General features: G+C 42.2%; 1 protein-coding gene across 1 annotated transcript in view; it reads right to left on the bottom strand.

The window, feature by feature from the left end:
• Positions 1-12,128, bottom strand: part of lrp1ab (low density lipoprotein receptor-related protein 1Ab) — a 90,192-nt gene that overhangs the window by 63,695 nt on the left and 14,369 nt on the right. The gene's annotated exons all lie outside the window — the stretch shown is intronic.

The raw sequence follows: 12,128 nt of genomic DNA, 5'->3' as shown, positions 1-12,128 counted from the left end.
TTACAAAAGTAATGATAATGAAAATAACACTGGCAAAGATTTATTGAATCTAAAGGGGTGTGAAGGGCAAAAGACAGAACGTGATCTCATCTGGGCCAGAAAAGGCAGAGATTTTTTTTTTTTTTTCACCAGCGTCAGACCAGAACATGCAGTCTCTTCCCCTCACTCTCTCCCACTCTTTTCTCTATCTCTCCTATCGGCCCACACTGCAGAGCAAACAGTTTGCTTTGGCTGTTTTTCTTCTTCTTCCTCCTCCTCCTCCTCCTCCTCTCTCTCCCTCTTCTCTCTCTCTCTCTAACATCTGCTGACCCATTTTAGAAAAACACTAGAAGCAGAGAAAAGAAAGTTCACCTCCTTCACAGGAAACGATCTGTGGAGTTCTGCGGGTTGAGCACGGTGCTAGGAGACTTTGAGGGTCTGATATCTGAATATGTGCAAGAAAACCTACTTCAGACGCCTCCTTCCAAATGTGAGATACAGGAAGTGTTGAGTGAATATCAATCAGCCAAAATGAAGTTCATTTGACCCTTATTATTTCCTGACTCTGCGGACTTAAGTCTGTTTGTACTGTTTGCTGTACAGATTGTAGAGCCCACTGAGAAAAATCTGTGATTTTGAGGAAGAAAAATATAATTGTTTTGACATGATATTCAGTATGTTATGACTTATCATGTCTTAGAGGAGTCATGTCATTAAAAGAATGAAAGTATGGATGTGCATTAAGATTTATATGAGGGGGAACATTTGCCTGCATGTCGGCAGTCCCTGAAGGAAAACCGCAAGCATTCCCGCTGAGCCCTCTCTATCCGTCCAAGAGATTAGTAACCACACACAGATCATAAAACGGAACTCAGTTAAAACAAGTACCTAAAAGTGACAAGAACCTCCATTATGATCCCACCGCAGCAGCCTGTGTGGTAAACTGTGCCACATTCAAACACAGAATTAGCTTCGAATACATGTGGCTTAGGGAGAAAGAGAGCAGCTCTCCCATTTGGGGGATGCTAGCATATTAGCAGCCCTCCTGCAGCCTGTGCCTCTAAGCCAGCCTGATTTACATTCAATAAACTGCCAACCTGGGGATTTCTACATAAACTGCAGTGCCAGGAATAAACTGCCATGCACACAGGAAATGAAACCCCTGCCAAGGATTTATCATTTGTCAACAGTTTTCTCCGAGTACAAAAAGACGAGCCATAGCGAAAGTCATCTGAATGATACCCGCTGCACGAATCTGTGTCTCTGCAACTACGCATACATGTAAGCGTATCTGACGAAAAGACGTGTGCTGAGGATCGAGCAGACCGACAGATACACTCCTCCAAGAACCAGGTGTTAACACACTGCAGCCACCAAAAGACTGAAGCAACACAAACTCGACTTTCCGCCACACACACACACGCCAACCTCTTCTCCTACACACACTCCTACCTTTACATTAACCAGACAGAAGCAGAATACATTTTCTGGAGACTGCCAGCAATACACAACAACCGGAAACAATTGATTGAGTTCAACAACACAGTTATATCTTGGCAGGGGCTGAATAGAGACCAGCAAACTAAATAGAAAAGGACAATATGGAGGATTAAATAAGTTTGCAGGAGGGACAATGGAGATGAACCCTGTACTCCTTGCTCCAGTTTTGGGAAGTTGTTGGCAGTGTATTACAATAAGCTCCCCTCATACTGGCAGTACTCATTTCCTGCATCATCTGTCATTGGAAGCAGAACATTACTGTGCAAATCTGAAAGAAAAGAATACAGAAGAACTTCTTCTGGGTTTGTTTTCTTTTTCGTTTGCACATATACACACACAATACACACATTCAAGTCTACAAAATATCTAAATACTGCTCTGTAGCTGCTGGTGTGCATGTGGCCAATTTTGCCATTTTGTTTACATGGCGCTGGGATGGATTTGTTGTAACACATTGTGTAGGCAGTTCCTGGTCTTTGAAAGAAATAAGGTGATATCTTGGACCAAATCTTCTTCCCTTGTTGCCAGTTTGAAGTGCTTCCACCTCGTCTTAACAAAAACTGTCTCAACCACTCTGACTTTTAAAACTGGAGGCTCCTTTCCAAGCTGCAGTTTTTACCCAGGGTATTAAAAAAAAACGATGCCACAACACAAATTATTTATTTTGAGCCAAAGGGAGATTTTGGGAAGTTTTAGAGTACTCCATGTTCTCTTCCTTATGAAATGTGTTAGGTCTGGTTTTCCCACAAAAACTTAGACTTAGAACAGTCTAAGATTTTGTACATTCTTATTTGGACTATTTCCATGAAGACTGATAAGCAATTCATGACAGTAAAGTAAAATGCAAAAGAGTTCATTTTACTGCTATAGCCCAGAAGTGTGTTTACAGATCTTGGGGAGTGCTACTGCATATGTGAAAAAAGCTGTTTAGCAGTATAAAGCCTTTTGTAGTTCCAAAGGAAGCTGCATGTAATCTGATAAATTGCCTCCAGTGATGTCACTTAGTATCTCAGTTGCATTGTGGGTAATGTAGGTGCCTGGTGTTGAAAAGCAAGATGAACGTGTGAAACAAAAGGTGATATCTCCGGTTCTGCTGTATCGAATTTGATCATTTGCTTTTAAACTGTCCATAATGAAACTGACTGTGTTAGGAGTGCAATGCTAAACCAATGAAAAACCTGGTGCCTGTATTTCCCACAATGCAATTTAGCCACTGAGTGACATCACTGGAGGCATTTTATCAGATTACATGCAGCTTCCTCTGGAGCCACAAGAGGTTTTATACTACTTTTTTCACATATGAAGTAGCACTCCACAAGACCTGTAAACACCCTTCAATGTAGAAAATTAGTTACCCTTTAAATTGTTGTCACAAAGGAGAAGTCCTACACTCCTTCTCTCCAAATGCTGATCAAATTAAGGATTTTGGCATCTGGCATTTGACACCTTCCACCGTTGATCTGGAAATGTATGTGGTATCAGTGACACAACAGTATACAATGTACAACCCTGATTCAAAAAGTTGGGGCGCTGTGGTTCTTCCCACTTGTGTCACTGGCATCGAACTCGACTTTAGGTCGAAAAGGGTTTGCAAATCATTGTATAATGTTTTTATGTACTTTTTTCACATTCCAACCTTTCTTGGATTCAAGGCTAGAATACATCAGTCTACAGCCTTGTCTGAACTGAAACAACATTACATCAAGATCCCCGATGCTGCAGGCAAGCCAACTACAAGTTACAGTTCGAATATGGAAACTTCCCAGAAGCATTTGGCTGTGCAGACCGTATAGATGTCATATTCGTATCCAAACTCTCTCCCCTCCAGATGCTGAGTTGTACAAGAACTGAAATAACTGGGTTTCTATTCGTCTTTAGGGAGTATAAACTGCATATTTATTGTTCTCAAATATTTTTGCTTGGTGGAAAGGTGCAACTCCTCATCAAAAGACTTAACTCTTCTTTTCTCTCCTCTTTATATACTCAGCTTGAAAAGGGGGAGACCATCAACTTCTTGTTTATTCCATACCTGAATGTTGCATGTACATATTTCTCGACCATACGAAGAATAAACCAAGATAATACAACAGCAGTCCATAACTACAAGATGTTTGAAATGCACTTTTCAATGTAAATGCTGCTGTTTTGACACTTGTGGCATTTTTATTGGAATTTATTCTCTGTTTTTTTGTGATAGTGTGATATTATCAGTTTTGTCATACTCTCTTATGCTCCTGGAGTTAAATAATTTTTCATCACTTCAATCATCAGTCCCATGTTTACACCAATTATGAGCTTTTTGTGATCCATCTCCGCTTTGATAAGCATCTTCAGGCACATAGATGCTCACTAATGACGACAAACAGATGGTTGAAATGATTTTGTTTCAAAGTGAACTCTTTAGTAAGAAAGTAACTAATCCAAATGTAAGATCTATTTCAGAGAGCCATCAGAGGGACTCATATTTTGATCCTCTCTTTTGATCTCTCTTTAATCAGAACATTCCCAAAATGACATATAGCTCATAATTCAGTGATCTGAACAAAATCATACATGCTTTTGTTAAAATCACCCTTAATACAGAAAATGTCAATATTTTTTCCTTGCTTTGAGTCACACGTGCCTCTTTGCTCTCAACTAAACAAAAATGCAACTGCTCGGATTTGTAAGAGACCAACAGATAAGATCTATCACCCTGTGGCTTACATTTCCTACCACGCTCCCATTACTTTTGCTGTTGTTTTTTTTAACTCTTTGTAAATTGCTTTGTGACTCTGTTTAAACGTTCTATAAACCATGGATAAGATTATGAAATGATCTCCACATCAGAAACTTTCACACAGACGATGATGCGGAGAATCTGCGCATGATTCCCACACTGAAGGGGCAGAGTGAATTGGGCTAATGCAATAGGTATTATTCACCTCTAAAGTTTCACTACCAACTGCTATAGAAATTGCTATAGGAGTGAGGGATACAATTATTACAGAGCAATATTTAACAATAATTTAACTTGTCACGTCACTAGAATAGGATAGACTCTTCAGTGGGTTTGGCAGCCTTGGAGACATAGGACTGTTAAGTGAGAACAATGTAAGAAGCTTGGCAGTGCAGTGGATAACAGACAGTGAAAAAGAGGGAAAATTACAACCCTCACACCTATTAGTGGGTAGAGTGAGGATAATTACATTATTGCACTAAACTGTGTGATCAGATAACAGCGATATTAGCATATCCTGTGTCCTCAGGGATCTTAATTGTTAAAATCTTTCTCCAATCTGCAGTGTGATCTCACCCTCTTAGTATCTCATATGAATTGCATATTAAGTGCTGGGATTCATGATTCAAACATAAACTATGAGTCATAATACAGAAGTTAAGTTCAGCTTTACTTAAACTCTTACTGCAGCATGTGGTCTATGGAGTGAAATATGACTTTGTGCAATGACAATATTATGCATTTCCCCCCCCCCCCCCCCCCCGAGCACACTGTGGATTTAGGTAATACATCACTGCTTGTGTCACCTTCAAATAATTCCTCAAATACAGAGTGTAATCATCCCTCGCATGTGGCTCTGGGTTCCACTCTCGTCTCTGACTAGGCAGCATCACAGTTGTGACGTGGAAGGCCGTCTCTCCCAGTATGTGCTTCCCTCCAACACCTCAGCCTCTGGACCCCACCATCCCCCACCCCTCAGTTCCCGTAGTTATGCAATGACCTTAAATTTGGATCCCCTGTCGATCTTTTGTCCCGAGCATAAAAGCCTGCTTTTCCTCCTGCACTTCGGGTTCCATGGCAGCCCCTGACTGACTCCCATAAAGTCTGCTGTCGGCACGAATAAATATGTTGTGCAGGGTGACAGGCAGGCCTGCCCACTGACTGACTCCCTCCACTCTAGAATCACACTTTACAGCAGCATTCACAACAAGCACATGGCTGTGCCAGACCCTACTGAGGGAGCCACGGCACACAGGACTTACAGTATAGCACATAGTGCTCTCACTGGAAGGAGACCCGATGTGCTAGTGTTGCTTCCAACATGCTTTGCATAATCTTAACATATGAATAACAACAACCTTAACAGTAAGGAGCCAACATAACAAGTAAAAATATGTTACAGTTGCTTTATTATATGGTGTGCTTTACTGCATCTAGTCTCTCAACTGTAGAGATGGACATACTACAAGGAGAAAATCTACACAAAATCTATCTTTGGAGTATTAAACATACAACTACTGTTTTTTAGCTGGAAGTTTATACGTTCATGAGACTTTAAAAAAACTCTGCTGCCCATGCATACAGTCAGTGAATTCTTCAGAATAATCGCTCTACCATAAGAGGAAAAGATACATTGCCTGTGTCAGAATATCATCCTCTACGAAGCTCTGCCAGAAGTAGTGTATTTAGCCACTTTAAGCTACAACTTCAAGTGTTTTTAAAACACTGAGCGTATGGATAGACTGCAGAGAGAAGTGGGTTGTGGTACATGAGTAGAATCGAAAATTTCTACAGACAATTTAAATGAAAGTTAACAGAAACTTTGTTTAAATCCATGAACGCCTTTGTAATCAATTGTCTTTGATTTGGTCTGCCTAGATTCAAAGTTTTTAACAACCCATAGAGACTTTACAGCCACCTTTCAAGCCCACAGGGTGTGAGGGTTTGACACTTTTAAGATAAAGCTTGGGTGGAGTATCACTTCAAGCTGGATTCTTCCAGGAAAACATATACTCTTTTAAAACTGTGTACCTGCTTGTTCAAACATTAAGGCCTGATAAATGTGTTGCCACAGAGTAATACAGTATTGTCTCTAGCTTCAAATACAATCAGCCTTTCACTGCATAAGATGCACTGCAGAACATTTCCCCGAAGTAACATACAAAGAGGCAGCTAGCGAAAACAAATCAAGTCGCCATCTGCAACAAAACAGGAAAAACTGTGAGGCAATTACACAAGAGGAAAAACTGGAGATGAGATATGAAGGAACAGAATTGACAAGAGTCTATCTTCTCCACCTGCTTTGACAGACGAGAGGAAGACAGTAGGACACAGGAAGTGAAAGAAAGAGGGAGAGAAGGAGACAGGGCGTGGAGGAGACAGCAGAGAAAGCGAAGTGGTGCCTGTGTGGCGTGAGAAAGCCCTGTGTTCTCTGTCTGTTGATAGGCCGGTGAAGCTGAGGAGGGCTCAGGGCCACAGACCAGAGGGATTTACAGGGCTTTGCTCCTTCCTCTGTGGAAGCAGTGTGTCAACCACTGCCACTACAGATCCTCCTGCCCCCGCCTGGTGCCCCCTGCTAGTACAGCTACATGACTGATTACAGGCTATGAAAGGACCCCCCTCCCCACTTTACTGTAAACAGCTATTTCTATAGAAAATGGATCAGAGGTTTACAAAGTCATTTCCATTTTCCTCCTCAGCCTAAATGCTAATCTGCTCATTTTCTCCTATACAAAAGGCTTTTCTGTAGGATCATCTTTTCTCCCCATCGCTCCATGCCTCCTCCGTCCCATCCCACCACCTCAGCAGCTGGCTCTTCGTGGTCGTCTCGGAGAGGCTGCTGAGGCATGACAGTCAGATGGGCCAGACAAAGGACGAGGTTGGCGAGCATCCAGAGGGGGCTCAAGGGCAAGAGATGGACAGATAACCTTGTTGTGTGGCCCCCGTACGCCTCGGGCAGCTGCACCGGGATGATAACTCAATCTTCCCCATCTGACCTCCCTACCAGCTCGGCCCCAGGCCACGGCATCCACTGACACTGGACAGTGTGTGTGTGTGTGTGTGTGTGTGTGGGCCAAGGGACGTGGTATGGTTGTGTTTTGGGAGGTGCCACCACTGTTTTATCAGACTTAATCTTCAAAGGAGCCTCCAATGTGTTAGTGCCAATTGTCCCATTGAAATTACATAAATGAAATGTTTGCCGGATGCCCAACTATAAAGTTTAATGCAAAGAGTCTGGATTCCAGGTCCTACATTTGGCTACTGTTACATTAAATACTTTGAGCCTCTTCAGCCAAAGGTCCCTCAGTTTCATTATGAAACTGCATTCCAAGGTATATCTCCTCAAAATTACTTTCTAGCATCAACAAGGGAAACTTGTATGTAGGGGTGGCCAATCGGACGATTTAAGTCAGGATCGATTGTGATGTCTTTATACTTCTGTTTCCAAACTTCCCATAACGTCATTGACTGGCAGATCTGCTCTACGTGAACAAACCAATAGAGTAATGTCACCAATTACATGGCTATGCTGATTGAACAAATGGCTTTACATAGCTCTTTCTTGGGTGACCAACTATGCACAATGCAACACGAGTTATAGCTACCAAACATGGCAAATAAGGAGCTTGTGCCAAAAAATATATCCCACGGGGCATTTCACAACTCAGAAAAGAGCAATTGCAATTTACATAATGGATAACGATTGAGATGAAATAGATCATGATCTTATTTTTGGGCCTGATCCCCCACCCCTACTTGTGTGTGTCGATATATGCGAGGAACACTTCCTTACCCTATGAGACAACTTTAATGACAGCTTGACAGTACGAGCACAGGGAGTGGCTTGTCATTTGCAAGTGTTAACTACTTTGAGTCATCAGCTCATTTTCTTCCCCCCTGAATGAAAGTGGATAGCGCTGCGTGGGAAAAAAGAAAGGCAGCGTATTTGCATGATTGAAATGCATTTCACCCCCTGCTTGGAAGTCCTCCTGTGGACATTTTCATGCTAAATTGGGGGCGAAAAAGTCTAACGGAGAATTAGAGGCAGACAATTGTTGCATAAGGGATTTTTTGATGATGAAAGAGATTCCTTCATGGCAAGCACTTCTCATGATGGAGAAAGTGCTTACATGCTAGGGCTTATTCAGACATCTGTTCCCATTCACTGGCTCAACCACAATGAATGTGGTTCACGCAAGAATCATAATTGCAGACAGACTTGGGATGCAGACAGGGAGTCAGTGTTTTTGACAGCAACTGTTCCAACAGAGCAGTGAAATGAGATGTATGTTGTGACACTGGCACTTAAAATTTTAACAACAGCATCATGAAACAAAGGGAACCAGAATGGTTAGACCATTGAAAGCTGCTGTAGGTGTCATAGTTTAAGCTAACTTCCTTTCCTTTCCTTTTTGTTGTTAGCACTCTCCTCCCTCCTCTTTACGTCACCACACTTGTACAACTCCTTTCTTTGATTTGAGGAAGCTCTTCTTGCCTCTTTCTTTTCTTCAAGCGTTTTCCTTCGCTTGGCTTGTTTGGTGATGATATACCCCGTCACCAGGAGCGCTGAAATTCCCTGTTTTTGCTGTCGGCGTAGGTACCAGAACAGGAGGATCCTGCTCTCTGCCTGTTCCCCAAGCAGACAGGACTGCCTTTTCATTGAAATCTCTTTTCTGATTGGATAAAGTGGGCAGGATACCACAAAAAAATATTTTCTCTTTTACTGCATGAGCAGGGGGAAGAAAGACATGGATTACTGACCAAACACTCTATAACATTGATTACCGTTGGAATATAGACCGATCAAATTTTTCTTTTAATAAGAAAATAATGTTTACAGCAGCTTTAAGTCATGTCTGTTCAAATGATAAATCATTATATGCACAAAAAATGCATTTTGCTGATGTGACTCTAGTAGAACAGAGCAGAAAAGTGCTGAGCGACAGAGAACCTTACAGTGCAATATGTCTCACTAGATTTACTTTTGTTTGTTTCGCTAACCTGTTATGAATAAAGCTTTTACTTCCAAAAAAAAAAGAACACACACACACACACACACACACAACAGAAAATGAATCTACATGTCCTTGGACCATAACTCATCTATCCTATGTTTATTGTTTATTGTTTATTAAGGATCCCCATTAGCTGGTACCTTAGTAGCCAGCTAGTACTATGTGGACTTCTGTACTCTGTCTGCTCAACATCTGTAAGGAAAGCCATGCATTGACATCAGGAACAACCCAATCACCCCTCCCCACTTCATCTCTGCTACATGGAGAACTCTTTACAACATACCACAACTAATAAGAGCATTAAAACACAGCGGTCCTGTACACAGCACCATTATTGAGACAGAGAGAGCATAAACCCCTGCCCTGAAGGCACGTGTCAACCACTTCCTGAGCCCTAAGCCGGTATGTAATTGAGGTGAAACGGCCTGTCTGAAACCACTTGAAGCCCTGCAGTGAGGGGGAGCCAGTGCAGTCCCTGGGAGAGGATGACAGGGTCACACCTGCAGACAGGGGCCTGTACAAGCAGCCTGCTGATGGCTATCTGAGCGTGTACTAGGGGCTATAAGAGGGAGGTTCACACTGGGGCTCTGAGGGCTGTGACGGCCCAACATCTGGCAATGTGCCCAGACCCCCACTGATCCATTAACGATGACAAGTCATGCAGATCCGGGTTCAGAAACATGCATCCATACATCCACCTTCCTATCACTCTACTTCAGTTCCCCTCTAATAAACAAGCCCTCATACGAAGGATGCTAACACGCAACATGGACCCCTGGAATCCACTGCCACCTCAACCACAGCATGTCAACGCCTCATGTGATGCAACGCTACAACCCCACTTCTGTGGCAGAAGTCTGTCTTTAGCTCCTCAACATAATTACAGCCCAGATGAATGGTTTGGGAACGACAGGCAATTAGAGCTCCAGACAGTGTGATACTGAGGAGTGCACTTTCTTCCTGCATGGGTACCTGAGGTGTAGATCAAAGATCCGCACCAGACAAAAGCACACGTTTACAACACCCACCACTCTGACAGCAAGTGGATTCATGATCATCGTAAACAAAACAGGTGGCATTTACCAGAAACAAAACTGGTGATTCAGCCAAATCAGCTCCAGTCATCGTGTGGTTTACATGGTAACACTTGAGCTTCAGGGAGAATGGAAATATACAGGCAGGTTCTTAGTTTCGCTTTTCACAAGTTCCCTTCTGTAACTGATATACAAACCTGTCTAAGAAACAAAGCTCCATGTTGAACACATGCACTTTTGTCACTGTCAGTCTCTGATTTATACAACAACCAGACTGTAAGGCGACGCCGCACCAAGACAGATGTACAGCAAAAGAAAGGTTGAGAAGAAAGAGGATGAAAATGAAATGTTTTGGCCTTGCGAAATCTCTGCGAGTACTCTTTGTAAACCAAGCCTGTAGTTAGTAATTAACTTGAACTGGAGATAATGTCGTAATTATAGCAGCACGCACCGCTCTAATTCCCATCAACATTAACGCACAGAACTAGACTGTGGTCAGGGGGCATGTTGGAACAAAAGCCTAAAGAGTAGGGACTTTTTTTAAGAGTTCTCTGACTTTCATAAACTTAGTTTGAAAGAGAAAGTTAGACTCCTTTTGCAAACAGATAACACCTTGAGCTTTCAAAATAAAGAACTGCATCAACACAAAACTTCCACAGTTGATCCTGATTTGAGCACTCCTCTTAGATGGATCAAAGTTTGGCCTGACTTTATATCAACTGTTTCTATTCGCACTCAGCTGAGAGCATCTTTGTTTACAGCATACAGGTCAGATTGCCCATTTACTTTGGGGAAAAACCAGGCTGATGACCTGCAAACTGTTTCAACCCGTGAATGGAAAAGCCGGGGTGAAAAGAAAAAAGACCCTCCAACATTCCTCTGAGTCAGAGCAGGATTTTAAATAACCTTCAGAGTCACTCCTCCAAACTCTCCCGTCTCATCTATGCTGGCTCAGGCCCATTCACTCTGTAGCTTTATCTGCAGCCCTCCATTCCAAACACTACTCACATTTAATGGATGGATCAACTAAACGACTGTGGATAAAATCACAGTCTGGCTGCCTTTCATTGTGATACTTAAAGGCGCCTCGCCTTTGACTGTGCTCGTTAGACTGCAAACACATGAGGCCGTACAGAGAAGAAGTGCATTAATTGCAGTAACAGATATTTATTATGACTGCCTCAGAAACTCACATGAATAGAGAAGCGCCTTAACTAAAGGTAAAGTGACAGGCAGATTAGAGCCCATGGGAAGCGGGTAATTGAGCAGAACATATCTTGATGTTCTGCTGAAACACCACACTCCATCTCTCCACGCAGAAGATGAATCACACCATTGTCTGTGTCACCAAATTACATAAGTGCTATGGAAAATTCACTCAGTTCAATTGCTTAGTAAAAAAAAGGGCAGAAATTGAATGGCTGCAGCTTGCTTGAGTGAATTATGTGGGTCACACTTACATAAAATTGCTGATGTTCTGTGATTGCTGTTATTTACAAAACTACAATTGATCGTTTTTTTGTTCCTGAAGCAGTTTGCAAAAAAGTATTGCACGCTTTATAAATACATAGGCATGTTTCGGATACCACTTTTTCCTTCCTATATAGATTCCTGACTTTTTTGGATCAGTCGACTGCGTGTACCAGTGTGTCTTTAAAAAATCAGCTGCAACTTCTCACCCTGTATGGATGTTATGTTATGGACGTTACATAAGTCGCTTGCTTATGGATTTTGGCAGCTCGTGCAGTAAAAACCTGAAATAGCAGGATCCTGTTTCTAATAAACAACTTATGTGGTATCAGATCAGTGCCTAGACTCGAGTACTGGCCGATATCCAATCTAGTGTTTTAGGCCTTATCGGAAGCTTTTCCGATACTGATA

This window comes from Pagrus major, chromosome 7, assembly GCF_040436345.1.
Source record: "Pagrus major chromosome 7, Pma_NU_1.0".
Lineage (NCBI taxonomy): Eukaryota > Metazoa > Chordata > Actinopteri > Spariformes > Sparidae > Pagrus > Pagrus major.
The sequence above is the reverse complement of the archived record's forward strand: the minus strand, read 5'-3'. Positions and strand labels throughout refer to the sequence as shown.